At 35.6% G+C, this 13594-nt stretch overlaps 1 pseudogene; it reads right to left on the bottom strand.

The window, feature by feature from the left end:
* Positions 1 to 11029: 11029 nt before the first annotated feature.
* LOC108726516 (cytochrome P450 9e2-like) lies at positions 11030 to 12649 on the bottom strand (annotated as a pseudogene).
* Positions 12650 to 13594: the final 945 nt, after the last annotated feature.

The raw sequence follows: 13594 nt of genomic DNA, 5'->3' as shown, positions 1-13594 counted from the left end.
CCGGCCCTTCTAACATCCGTACAAAGGTATTTCGTCACTTCGCTCCCGTTCCCCTTCGCGTTTCGTGATTTACCCGCGTTCCCAGGGAAGAGAGAGAAAAACCTCCAAAGGGGGCTAACTAACTCATAATGCCTATAACAAGTCCCACGGTCCAGCATCTTTGCATCAGCAGTACAACAGCACGACTTCTTTGTCTTCTTCTCTTGCGGCCACGCTTCTCTTCCACGATTCACGCTTCGCCCTCTTTTTGTGCTCTCCGGTCTTTCCGGGGCCGGTTGTTCCGGTTGTACACACAGGGAACCGTCGAGGTCTTTAATTCTCGCTTCTGCTCTGTTCCTCTCAGCTACACTTTCCACGCTCCTTCTCTCCGTCCTCCCTCCGTCATCCCTCCGAAACGCGAGGATAACTGACATATTGTCGACGAATCACTAACGAAATTACGCGTTTTATTCAAAATCGCAGGCTACTACCAGCTGCTCGCAATAGTGCGTATCGTTATATATTTCGTATAATCGTGGTAAGCAGTATTAATGCAAAAAAAACTTTGAGATTTCATGAGAGCCGCATGGCACGAGAACGTCCAAAAGATTTCTTACAAAATACACGTTGCAATCATTATGCAACATTATATTACAAAATAAACAGCTTATTGTGCTTTACAACATCTCGTATCGTTCCTGGAAACAAAGGAAGATAGAAAATACGTGAATCTGGTACTTGTGGAATTTTCCAAAATCATTCTTCAAAATTATTTCTATTTCGGTTCATCGCGATGTATTTATTTGTGATTACATTATTGCAAGATATTCTCTCCAACTTCTAAATCTTCGCAGCGAGATGTCAAGTTAAAGTCCTTCCACGATTATCGTCTCCAATGTAAGAAGAGTAAAAAAGTGTAGCTAATAAGAACAGATACGCTTTGACGATAAATCCGTCATTTAATTTTCGAAAATATTTGATTTTTTGATAACACTGGCCATGACCTTTAAATCTTGTTTCTGGCTTTTTATACGAGATGAGTTTTTTTTTAAAAGATCAGAATAAGTCTCTCTCAAACAACAGATAATATGATGACTGAAAAGTATCTTTTACGTTGACCAAGATAAAAATAAGATTTATTTGGAAACACACTCGACTACATTCATGTTTATGAAAACCGGAATAAGTGCCAAACTGATTCAAGATTCAAGGAAAGTGATTGTATAATATCGTTCTTCGGGATGATCGGTATCTATTGGACGAATGATCGAATTGCTCTAAGAAATCGAGTGCACACAGACAGACTTCCAAGGCCCATTTCGCAAAAGCACGAGCAGTAATTCACTTGATGAGTACAAAATCCGAAAAACTTGTCCGTCATTTCGATGCAGAATTCAAAGTTTTACATCTAAAAGCTATTTATAAAGACGAACATAAAAGTAAAATATGCTAGAAAAACAGCTTTTCTTTTGAAATTTGAATAACTTCATCATTGTTACATATTTGTCAGTAACGATCAAAAACAATAATAAAATTTAGTGCATTGAATCAAAATATGTACAAAACTAATTTACTAACTGTTCACGAAAAAGGAAGATTAAATGAAACATTGCATTACAACAAAACTGAAGATGAAATTGACAAAAACTGAAGATAAAATTATTAAAAACGATATTTGTCAAATATCCGTTAAATGTTGATTCTCAATCTGATTCAAAATTTCAAAGAAAAAAATAGATTTTCCGACATTTTACGTAATTGTAAATTTTCTACATCAACACTTTTCTTCAACACAGCTAAATTTTCCGAATATGATATAAATTCATCGTGAAGTTAAGCGTCGCGAAGTATTTTCCGAACAAAATGCAAATCGGTTACATATAACAAAAAAGGAACGGATGTAAGTCTAAAATATCATCGGATCATTCATCATTTACTGCAACCTCATCAAGAATACGCCTGTACTGATCGAAATTGATCGAAATTCCTTGCCCATGGAAACTCGTTAATAGGTCAAAAGACGTACAAGGCGTTCGCGAATTCTGAAAAGATAAGAACAGCAACAAATAGTGAAGAAATGTCTATCTTTCGGTGTCTATCTTCAAAGACGACGCTTGGCGACGACCGCACGCATACTTTTCGAACCTGCACTAGCTAGTACTATCCGAAATCTCAAAGGGACCACTTTGTTTAGCGACACTAAAGAGCATTTGGTAGAAATCGGTTAGATTAGAGTTTCAACGCACGGAGAAACGTGAACAACCGGCCCTTGTGTGTTTTTTTCGTAGCTAACGCTCACACCCTTCCAGGTCTCACCACTTGGACGGCCCGGGAAAACGAGGCAGCAACAATCAAGGGCAATCAGGGCATCAATCATGGCATCAACCAGTCGACGGGACGGCGCGGAAGGATCAACACCAGCGGGTGCAGCCGGAATCAACCGATGTCAGGCGGAAGCCAGCTATCCGGCGAGGAGCCAAAACGAGTACCGAAATGGATAAGGAACTGTATCCGGCGCGATCTCGTTCCTCGATGATCGTGGGAGATCATCAGAGATCAAGAACGACGATCGCAACAATTCTTCAATCCACACCAGGCTTTCTATTATATTTATTGCATCTACGGGATTTGTTGGATTATCGCAACTATCGCGCATCATTTGTTTCAAGTTATCGCATTCACACATTTCGCACACAAGAGGGGAAAACAGGCTCTCACATGTCTACCCGGCGAGCCTGAGGAATATTAATGATTTATCTTGCACACTCGAAAGCGCCTTCGAACGAGACATCCTCGAGGCGTACACAAAACTCCGCGAGTTCCAGTATCGAACGAACCTTCCGGCATTCGATCTCAAGACCAAACCAGGCAATTTTTATTTTCGTTGGACCAACCACCTTCCGTCTCGACAACGTCTACGCCACACGCCAGACTGCACACAATCGTCAATCACTCGATCTCCAACGTGAAATTTTCGGAAACTCAGGAATCTCCTGACTGGCGGTGGCTGCACCTGCTGTTCTCGCCGGACCGAAGAGCAAAAGCAACGAAATCGAACACTTTCAACGCAACACTTGGAGCATCGTCAAAAACAGCAAACACACCTGGAAACGTCACACATTTACTATCACTATTATTATTACTTCAAAAAAATCAAACGCCGACGTTACTTTCACCCTCACAGCCAATACTAATACTAATGATAGTAACACTATCGACGAAATCTATTCTCTGAAATCAATAGAAAATTACGGAAATATCACAGCGCGTGCATCACGCGACGCACTTCAGGAACACGCAGTTTTACTTCAGGAACGAAAAGAAGCACACACTCATAACACGCACGCGCACGTAATTAGCGTGCTCCGCGTTGTTTCGCAGCGCGAAAAAGAAAATTGCGAGAGTCCAGACTCTGCCTCGCTCAAAATTGGATTGGAAAGGACAAAACGTCTCTCCTCACAAAAAGGCTCACGGCATGGACGGAATCGTTCCTCCGACCTCAACCAGGCAACCCTTCGGTCTATACGCCGCCACAAGCGCAAGTCTCGCACCTTACGATTATAATTTCGCAGAGCATTTACCAAACGGTCGCAGCAGGACGCGTGATCTTTTTTCGTATGTACGATTTACAGAAGGCATTACCGCGGACCGTACCGCGAGGAAAAAAAAAACACTTCTCGTTACACTTCCCTACGTTCTTTACGCGCTGCGCCATCACCAAAGAGATACAACGTGATTCCAAGTTCACGTACGATTTATCGATGATTATTTTCTCACAAACTCTTCCCGGCAATTTTATGTGAAACAGTTCCGCAAGACTGATTTTGATCATTTCACGTTTCAAACAGGAGACGATATCGATTAACGCACATGTCAATCAACGGCATGCAAATTAAGGCTTCAGAGCAGATCAAAAGCGCCAAATCGCAAAATCGATAATCACGACGTAAATTACATCGTGCAGCCAAAACAATGCTGCACCGATCTGAAAAAAAAAAAAAACGATCTTCCAGAACTCAACCTGGCGACGAAGAATAGGCTCTCGATCGAAATTCGTAAGTTATTTCGGATCGACGAGTTAGCGCACCGTCAAATACCTGACCTACAATTTCTCGATCGATTAATGATTAGCAGAAAGAGCAAACAGCAGCGCTCAAAAACCAGACGATCTTAAAAACGACCCGCGCAAATTTCACAAGCAAAATCCACAGGGAAGTGGGCGGAAAGATTGACATTCAAAGCAGATGTCATCTCCAAATCAATCAAAATCGATCATTAATCGAATCAATTTATATCGAACCCCAAAATCAATTGGATCATCAATCGAGCTAATTTATATAACGTTCGTTTGCGAATGACGCTATGCAAAACAGTACACGCGGAGTCCTTTTTGGTCCAATCCAAGGATACTCTGAAAACAACCGGAAATTATCAGCAAAACCTGCGAATAAACTTTCACAAAAAAAAAAAACGAACTTTCGCACGCGGCTCTGTAGCGGCGTAAATCAACTATTTTATCTGAAAAATTACGTCCAACGAGCAAAAACCGCTTCAGGAATACAAAACAACCGCAAAATACTGCCAAAAAACAAGAATGGCGAGAACCATTTACTCGAAGCAAAGCAAACTCGGAGAGAACCATTTATTCTCCATTACTCTAATAAACTCTGCACTCGGTCACAAATTCAACGCGAATCGCACGAAGATTCGAATCTGGATGAAGAATAGAATTTTACATCGAAAAGCATTCCGACTCGATGCAAATCTCAGGACAAAAATCGCTGTCACGGACTTTTCCAACTGTGCAAGAAACCTCGACAAGCTAAACAGAGCTTAACTAATCGACAACGATTTTTTATTTCTTTCCTGTCAAGCAAGAAGAGCTCGAGGAATCAAGACGAGCAAAGGACTAATTATGTTTCGTGGAAATTCATCGGAGGACCTACCCTCGGACGACAACTCTTGGACACACACGGAAAATCGCGAGCACCAAATCATAGCGGAACAACATGGGACACAGTCGTTTGGGTCAACAAACAACACGGAACGTCGTGGGACCATCAGCAAAGGTACTATCCCTTGTTCTAATCGTACAATTTTATCTTAGATTATACTTAAGTTACTAACGATATCGATTAAAAACTTCGTGAATATTAACTTAAAGCGGAAACTATTTGATATGCCGTAAAAATAGTCAAAGTACTGCATCTTGGGCACTTAAATCCTTACTTAGTTACGTATAAAACTCTTGTAGACTTAGTTTATTTATTTTTATTTATTTTTTTTTTAATTTGTCCATTATTTTTATTTCGTTCGATTTTTACCTATTTCGTGAAATCATCGTTAATATCGAAGCACAAAGCGCACCTTCCCTATAGATCTCTAAAATGTATATACATAGAATATATATTTCACTTTCCTTTACTGTATGAGTTTTACGTTAGCACAAGGGCTCGCGTATTTCAAGAGATACAGATTCGATTATAACAGAAATTGTAACTTGAATTGTAATAAAATTGGAGAGAAAAGTTCTGACATTTTTATGACTAGAAACATCGAGTGAAAAATATGTAAACCGCATAAAACTGCAAAAAAACTATTTATTATACCAATAATTATAAATAACGACTTGATACTCTTGATACAAACTTTCTGATTGTAAGAATGATAAACTTGTAAACATCCAAATATTATATTCAAGACTTATCCGAAATGAATATGTTATAACTTTAGATTCTTAGCTGCGCTTTGTGAATTTTATATCATTCATTATCACATGTTGTGTTTAATTTTTGTTGAATTCGACATATCCTTTATATTTCGATGATTTCATGGATTGATTAGTTATTCATTCTGTTTTTAGTTCTGATTTTTTTTGTTTCTTTTATTTTCATTTATTTTTTTATCCATGAAAAAGAAGAGTATAAAAACTAAAAAAAAAAGAAAACGAAAACGAAAGAAATGAGCATGAACATATAAAACTCGATACGTTCTACACGAAATCATAAATCAGTAGCCGGCATGCCTTAAAGTAATTAAATGACTGAATACAAAAGTAATTTCAAAGTTGAGATAAATATTTGTGTTTTATTATTACAAGAAAATGAAAAATTCAATTGTTTTGACAGCTATACGAAGATGCTGAAAGGATGTGAAGAAATGTTGGTTTCGCGAAATCGTGATAAGCATTGCGAATTACGATATGTAATTAACGTAATCGCCGTTTTGCGAGACCGACAAGTTCCTTTCAGGGTCTGCGTATTTTGATGTCGTTTAAATTATTCTGCTGCTCAGTTTCAACTATTTAGTACTTCGATAGTCACAAAATACGTGAGTCAAGAAGAGAAAACCTAAAATTCGTCTTTTGACCGTTTTTCCGACAAACACACGATGTAGAACGTGAATTATTTAACACATATATATATATATATATATAAGATTTAATTGATACACAATTGTATCGTAGGTATTTTGCGTATTTTAGATTTAATTTTTAATTTTTAATTTTAATTGCTGGCATACTCAGTCAAGATAGAGATGTTCCACAGACAAATAAATGATATGAGTAGTAATAAGAACAAGTCGTGGATGCTAATATTTAGTATTGTGAAATGTTGTCTATCAATTGTAAATTAATAATGCTTCAATGCTGTAAGTTAACAATAATCGTTCTAATTTATCAAATATCTCTTTTTATTTCCATGAAATATATAATTACTACATGATTTTTCGTTAATTTACTGTCAAGCTTTACATCGCTAATTGCCTGAAGAATTACAATAAGACAAATATTATCAATTTACAGTTGATAGCTTCATCTCGTAGACAGATTACTTAAGACTATTAATTTTCGTGAGATGATTAATTAGTTTAGATCGATCCATATATTAATCCAGGGCTCGACACGATTTGCATTTCTCGACTGATTTTCGACTCGACTCCGCCTTCTGCTACTCTTCTCACCTCATCATCCCGCACGCAGTCCAAATGCCGCTCGACGTTTAAGAGCGTACGACGCTTATCATGAGGTCCACCCGCTTTGGACGCTCACCCTGTAAACTTCATTCTATATCTTTTTTTTCGTTCATCACATAACTAAGACAGAATGAAGCAACACGTAAGAAACGTTGAACGCTTATGCTCATTCTATCTTAGTTATGTAATGAACGAAAAAAAATAGAATAAATTATTCCTAAACTTGAAGTGATGAGAAGAATAGTAGAAGGCGGAGCCGAGTCGAAAATCGGCCGAGAAGTGCAAATCGTGCCTAATTAATCCATAAACATTTATCCAAATATAATGAACAGAAATTTTTTTTAACTTTAAGAATAGTCACGTTATTATACATTCGATGAATTAAGCCATGTAATTTAACATTAACAGTTTTCTTTATAGAATTGGATATCTTTAGGATGTAGTTTTAAGGTCTAGGGTAAACACATACACACATTTTTACAGAAACAAATGGTTTATGTTAATTATCCAGATAAAGATCATTGGACTCGATGTAAAATATTAATGAATGATTTGTACTTTGCCCGTAGTAACGATTAAAATTAAATTCTGTCCGGAATAATACGATCCGAACGAAGGCGTTCAAAGTACATTTCGTAAAGAAAGGAGATGCAAAACATTCCACGAAAGAGAATTGTTCAGATACAACGCGCAAACGTATTATGCTGCTTTTGAATGCTTCTCGTATGTTGCTTATCTGAATGTTACTGTTTCTGTTGTTTACGTTTGTGTCGAATTTTACGTTTTTGGCCACCCGACATAGTACTCCTCCCCAAGATTCTCCCGTTGTTTACGTTGAATTTCTGTTTGGCACGTTGTTGCTGTTAATACGTTATCAGATGTTACATCCCATTTCCCTTTAATGCCTGTTTAACCTTGTTATTTTATCGCATGTTTCCCCGTTACCAAGACTTCGAATATTCCCATTTTTGTCCAAAAGTTATGTTTAACACTGTTAATCCTTTGTTGATTATACTGTTGATACTTTGTTCGTGTTGTAGATCATCGTCATTAAGCAACTGCAAAACTCCTGCCGAATATTTGTACTCGGAAATCTTTTTCACACCTTCAAAAACATTCGTTCCATCCTTTTAGTTACTATAATAAATTTTGAACAGACATTGAAAATTCTACTTCGACTTTAAATACGATATATTCGCTGCATTTCTGAAATCTTAAAATAATTCGCGTGTAAATCCATTAAAAAAAATTTTGAATCAAGATATTTCAGTAAAAAAAGAGAAAAATCTTATATATCAATGTTATCTCAATTTGACAAATATACACACACCTCTCAAAAAGTTAATAGTTTCTAAATCTATATTCAAAAAATTATATTACTTTCTGATTCATGTATGCTCTGTAATATTCCAAAATTCATAGAAATTCTGTTACATTCCAAAATCCATATAAATTCTGATGATACATATCTCCCCGTTTTATCATTGTTGTTAAAAGTTTGTACAAGTTGAAACATGCGTTAACATTTTGTGTTAAATTTTGGTCAGTTGAAGTTATTAGTTTATCTACCTTAAACATATTATTGTATAATCGTTACTTAAACACATTTATCCCGCTCGTTATTAATACCGTTTTTGTTTACCCTATCCATTTGTTTGATCCCTAATATTATTATCTTTATTAATATTTGCTATTTAGATTTTATTACGAAAACATTACATTTCCAGATTGATTTATTATTGTTGACAATGCGACGGCAGGGCGATCAATCAAATCTATTCCAATTGGGCAATTAATAATATTTACGCTTATATTTTCCTTTTTGGCATATATGAAAATTTATTCTTACGACTTGCTCGATGTAAATATGATTCTCGCAAGCACGGTAAAAAGTATGTTCCAAAAAATAGATGTAAACTCTAACATAAAAGTAAAAATTCCAGTTTCATATATGAAACATATAATTCGCCACATTTACCTTTCTTGAAAATAATTCGTAATATATGGAAAAGATATATTTAAAATCATATTATCAATAGAAACAACTGAATTATTTAATATAATCCAACCAATAGATAAAAAAATCATTTCTATTCCACTGACATTTATAAATTTTTTAACAAGATTATTGATTCAATTAATCTTCTTGCAACTAAATTCTATGACAAATATTTAATTGTCAGAAACACTTGGCCAGCCATCATGACGCACCTATAATCGTTATTGTTATCTAATCCTTGTTACGTATCCCTGATTATTGTTATTCAAAATTATGTTATTGTTAAGTTACCATTGTTACCTCTAAATCCCAAGAAGTTGCATGCTATTAATGCCCGTGTTCCAAGTTTTTTGTTCTTAAAGAATTTGTCGTAGAAACTGTTTTGTTACTGTTAAATCGGCACCAAAAGCAAGCATAATTCGCTGTTTCTCTCTTCCTTCGCTCTTTCTCTTTCTTTCCATCATTGAATTAAGATTAAAGAATCTCGATCTAACTGGCGAAATACAAATCGATCGTCAGTTTAATGAGAACGATAGAGATTTAAGGTATCATACACTACACGATACACGATGCGTTTATCATGCTTTGATATGATTTCTAGCAGAAAAATTATGTTCCGGATTATTAATTTAATTTTAACTTGCAAACTGCATTACGATTATCGTCTGCGAGATTGATTATATTTGGTTTCACCGTATAGTGCCTTATTTGATACATTTTAATGTACGTATATAATAATGTATTCCATCATCGTAAAATAATGTAATAAGAATGTAGTTTTAGTGCAGCTAAGAATATATAAATTTTCGTTAGAAAAATACGCTAAAGTGCTGCTATACGACATATGTACATAATATATGTAGGTACATTTTAATAAAGAAATTCTGTATGTAATATATAGAACGTATTTTTTCATTATCTATACACAGATACAACCTACCTACCTCTTATGATAAATTTCCAAGCAGAAAATTATACTTAATTATTGCATAATTCTGTCAACAATTGCAGTTAATACAATTACATGATTTAATTATAACTGAATATTTATTTTGTAATACAATGTAATTTATAGCCAGAAAAATCATTATCTATATTTTACAAAAAAACTAATATATAGATATAATATATTACGAATATAAATTGAGTATTCATATTTAATGCATGTGTACACATTATTATTATCTGCATACAAAAGACTCATTTATGAAATATGCATTATCATGTTTCTATAATCGTTTTAATCATAATATAATCCAGTTACACATGATTGTTAACTTACATTGCGAAATTAGGTAATGCGCAATAAGCGTTATGTCATGTAATAATCCTTGGTTTTAAACATTATCTCTTTTCTAAAATAATATCTGAACATATGCTGAAAATAAATTAAAGTATATTAATTAAAAATTTCTATAACAAATTTCATATACAGGGTGTCACATTTTAGAAATAATTTATAGATATTTATATATATAATATTTATAATTTATATTAAGATTTCTCGAAAATTATGGTAGATACGGAAAATGTTTTAAACAAAAGTTGTATGGTTCATACATAAGAAGGTATCATTGACCTTGGGTGGGGCCGATTTAATAAAATAAGTAGGTTCGATTTAATAAAATAAGGGGTTCCGTTTAAAAAAATCGATGTGATCTTGACCTGGCCTTGGCGACGCCACCCAAGGTCAAATCAATGGTACCTTCTTATGTCTCCCTCCGAACTTCATACAACTTTTGTATGAAACAGTTTTCTATATCTATCATAGTTTTCGAGAAGTCTTAATGCATTATTTAAAATGGGACACCCTGTATATGAACGTATTATTAAAGAATAAGAGACCATAATGTTTATAATTTTTCAGATAAATAAAATATTTCGTTAAAATTTAACGTTTTTATTATTTACTTTTTATATACAACTTCTATTAAAGTATCATTTAACATAATTGAAAAATATTTATTATCAGAAAAGTAGAGTCTCACAAAAATTAATATATTACAAAAATTCATAATGTAGAAAAAAGTAAATCAAGGAAAAAAAATTTGCCAAAAAAAACTTTTTAATCTCGTGATTAAACCGCAACCCCAAAAGATTTATCAAAAAAAAAAGCTAAAGAAAAATCTTGTAGTTAAATCGGTCGGATTATGCTCCAAAGACCGCCTTTTGCAGTTGCCAGGAAGTTCGAAGCTACCATCTTTAAAGGTAACTGCATCTTTGGAGAAAGCTCTATGCTGTACTTTCTCAGGAGCGTAGCCAGACACGCTTTTATCTGCAGTTGAGCCATTCTCATTCCTACGCACATTCGCGGTCCTTCGCCGAAGGGAAGATAGGTGAACTTCTCGATGTTGTGCTTCCTGTCTGGGCCAAACCTGGCGGGATCAAACTCTTTGGGATTCTCCCAGTATCGTGGATCTTCCTGTAGGCCACTAACTGGTATCATGATGTGCACTCCACGTTCTACGCGACAAACGAGGCCATCGGATCCTCTCAACTCAGTCTCTTCTGTGCAAACCTTGCTTAGCAATCCCAGAGTAGGTATGATTCTCATCGATTCATTTATTACCTGATCCATGTACGTCATATCCTTTAAGGCTTCGTAAGTAATCACACCATCGTATTTATTCAGCACAGACATCACCTCCTCGCGCAACTTTTCCTGTACTTTTGGATAACTGGCCAAGTTGAAGCCTACAAAACTTAAGGCATTGCTGGAAGTTTCATAACCGTCGAAGAAGAACGACACCACGTGGGAAGTGAGAATTTCTAAGTCAAACTTATCGCCTTCCATTCGTTCCAGATCAGTCATCAACTGGAGAAAATCGTTTCTGGGTGTCACCTCCTTCCTTCTTTGTTCCATAACGTCTGCAATGATCGTTCTAAAGAAATGATCAGCCTTTTTCGGTAAGAACCTCGTCTTAAAAATTTTGCCAAACGCTGGTACAAAAAACACAAGAGTGAAGATAATGTTATTTAAAACGGTCGAATCGAGGAAGGACTTGCCCATTGCATAGAAAGAATCTTTTCTTTCCCTTCGTCGAAGCTTAAACCATCAACGCCAAAACCAGCACCAGATACCACCTGCGATGTGAATCTGGTGAACAATTCCTTTAGCTCTAACTCCACTTTCCCAGCTTTGCCTATTTTTTTGTCCAGGTAGTCTTGGAATGTCTCGCATACCTGTTTAACGGTCTCGAGCAGGATTTTCAATCGCATGCTGGAGAACGCATAGGTCAAGCGCTTTCTCCCGGTCATCCATTTTTCACCGTAGCAGAAGAAGGGATTGTTCGCCAGGAGAGGTTCCAATTTGGGATCGATCTTCAAGCCGTTCTCATGGAAGTTCGTAAAACTCGTTTGCATCACAGTCTTTATCAATTCCGGCTCGCGGACCATCAACGTCGGCGTCATAAAGTTGTAGATTCCTACCATGCTGCGATCCCGATAAGCATTATAGATCTTGCAACACCACTCAGCCAAGGTGATCTTCTGTATAGCGACTTCCCAGAAGTGACCGATACCGGGCAAGGCGCCATCCGGACAAGGTATTCCACGTTTTTGCCAATATTTATAATTTTTCGTCAAGAAGAGATAGAGAATCACCAGAAATACAAGGATCGGCAACACGAGCGTGACAGCCATATTACTGCTTTCGAGAAGGACTAAATGATACTGAGTGGTTCAATGTTCAAGAAATGATCGTCAAACGACTGTTATCAATTGCGATTGCATCACACAAGAATAACACATGTGGACGATAATGAAATAAACGAGCGTAATGGCAAAATGGCAAACGCATAATCTGTGCTTGTTATGCAGTTTACTGTGTGATGTCGTAGAGTACATCTAAAATATCATTTATCGTCTCAAAGATTCAAAATAGTCTCGTAATATATTATCACTTGTTGAATGTAGTTTAATTATTTTTATATTACGTATAGGCGAACTTAATATTGATATGAAACGATTCTTGTGCACCACCCTATATTAAATGCTAGAAAACGAGTGACTCACATCAGTAGTGCAATTGCTGGCTATTTTTCAATGAAAAGATGATGTACCATATGTACCTGTGTACGTTTTCGCTATACAATGTTTTATGTTATTTTATATAATATATATAATATATAAAGTTACATAATTTTGTCTCTTTTATCGCATACACGACGATAATTTATCATCTGCGAGATTGATTACACTTGGATTCACCATATAATACCTTATTTGATAGTTTTTTAATGTATGTATAATATAATGTATTCCATCATCGTAAAATAACGTAATGAGAATGTAGTTTTAGTACAGCTAAGAATATACTGCCATGTGCATACAAAAGACTTACTTATGAAATATGCACTGTCATGTTTCAATAATCGTTTTAATCATAATATTATCAAACTACATGATTTATAACTTACATCGCGGAATTAGTGCGCAATAAGTGTCATTTGATAATTGACTTGGTTCTAAACATTATCTCCTTTTTGCAATAATATCTGAACATACGATGAAAATAATTTAATACATATTAATTATCCCTCAACTACATGAGTGGGTCGTTTGGACTCGGGTGAAAATTTTAGTCTGCCGCTATTTCTGTATGGTTAATGAGATCACAAAATTGCGTACCTTGCTCAATTT

This window comes from Mycetomoellerius zeteki, unplaced genomic scaffold, assembly GCF_001594055.1.
Source record: "Mycetomoellerius zeteki isolate Tzet28-1 unplaced genomic scaffold, Tzet1.0 scaffold426, whole genome shotgun sequence".
NCBI lineage: Eukaryota > Metazoa > Arthropoda > Insecta > Hymenoptera > Formicidae > Mycetomoellerius > Mycetomoellerius zeteki.
This window is presented reverse-complemented; position numbering and strand designations above follow the sequence as displayed.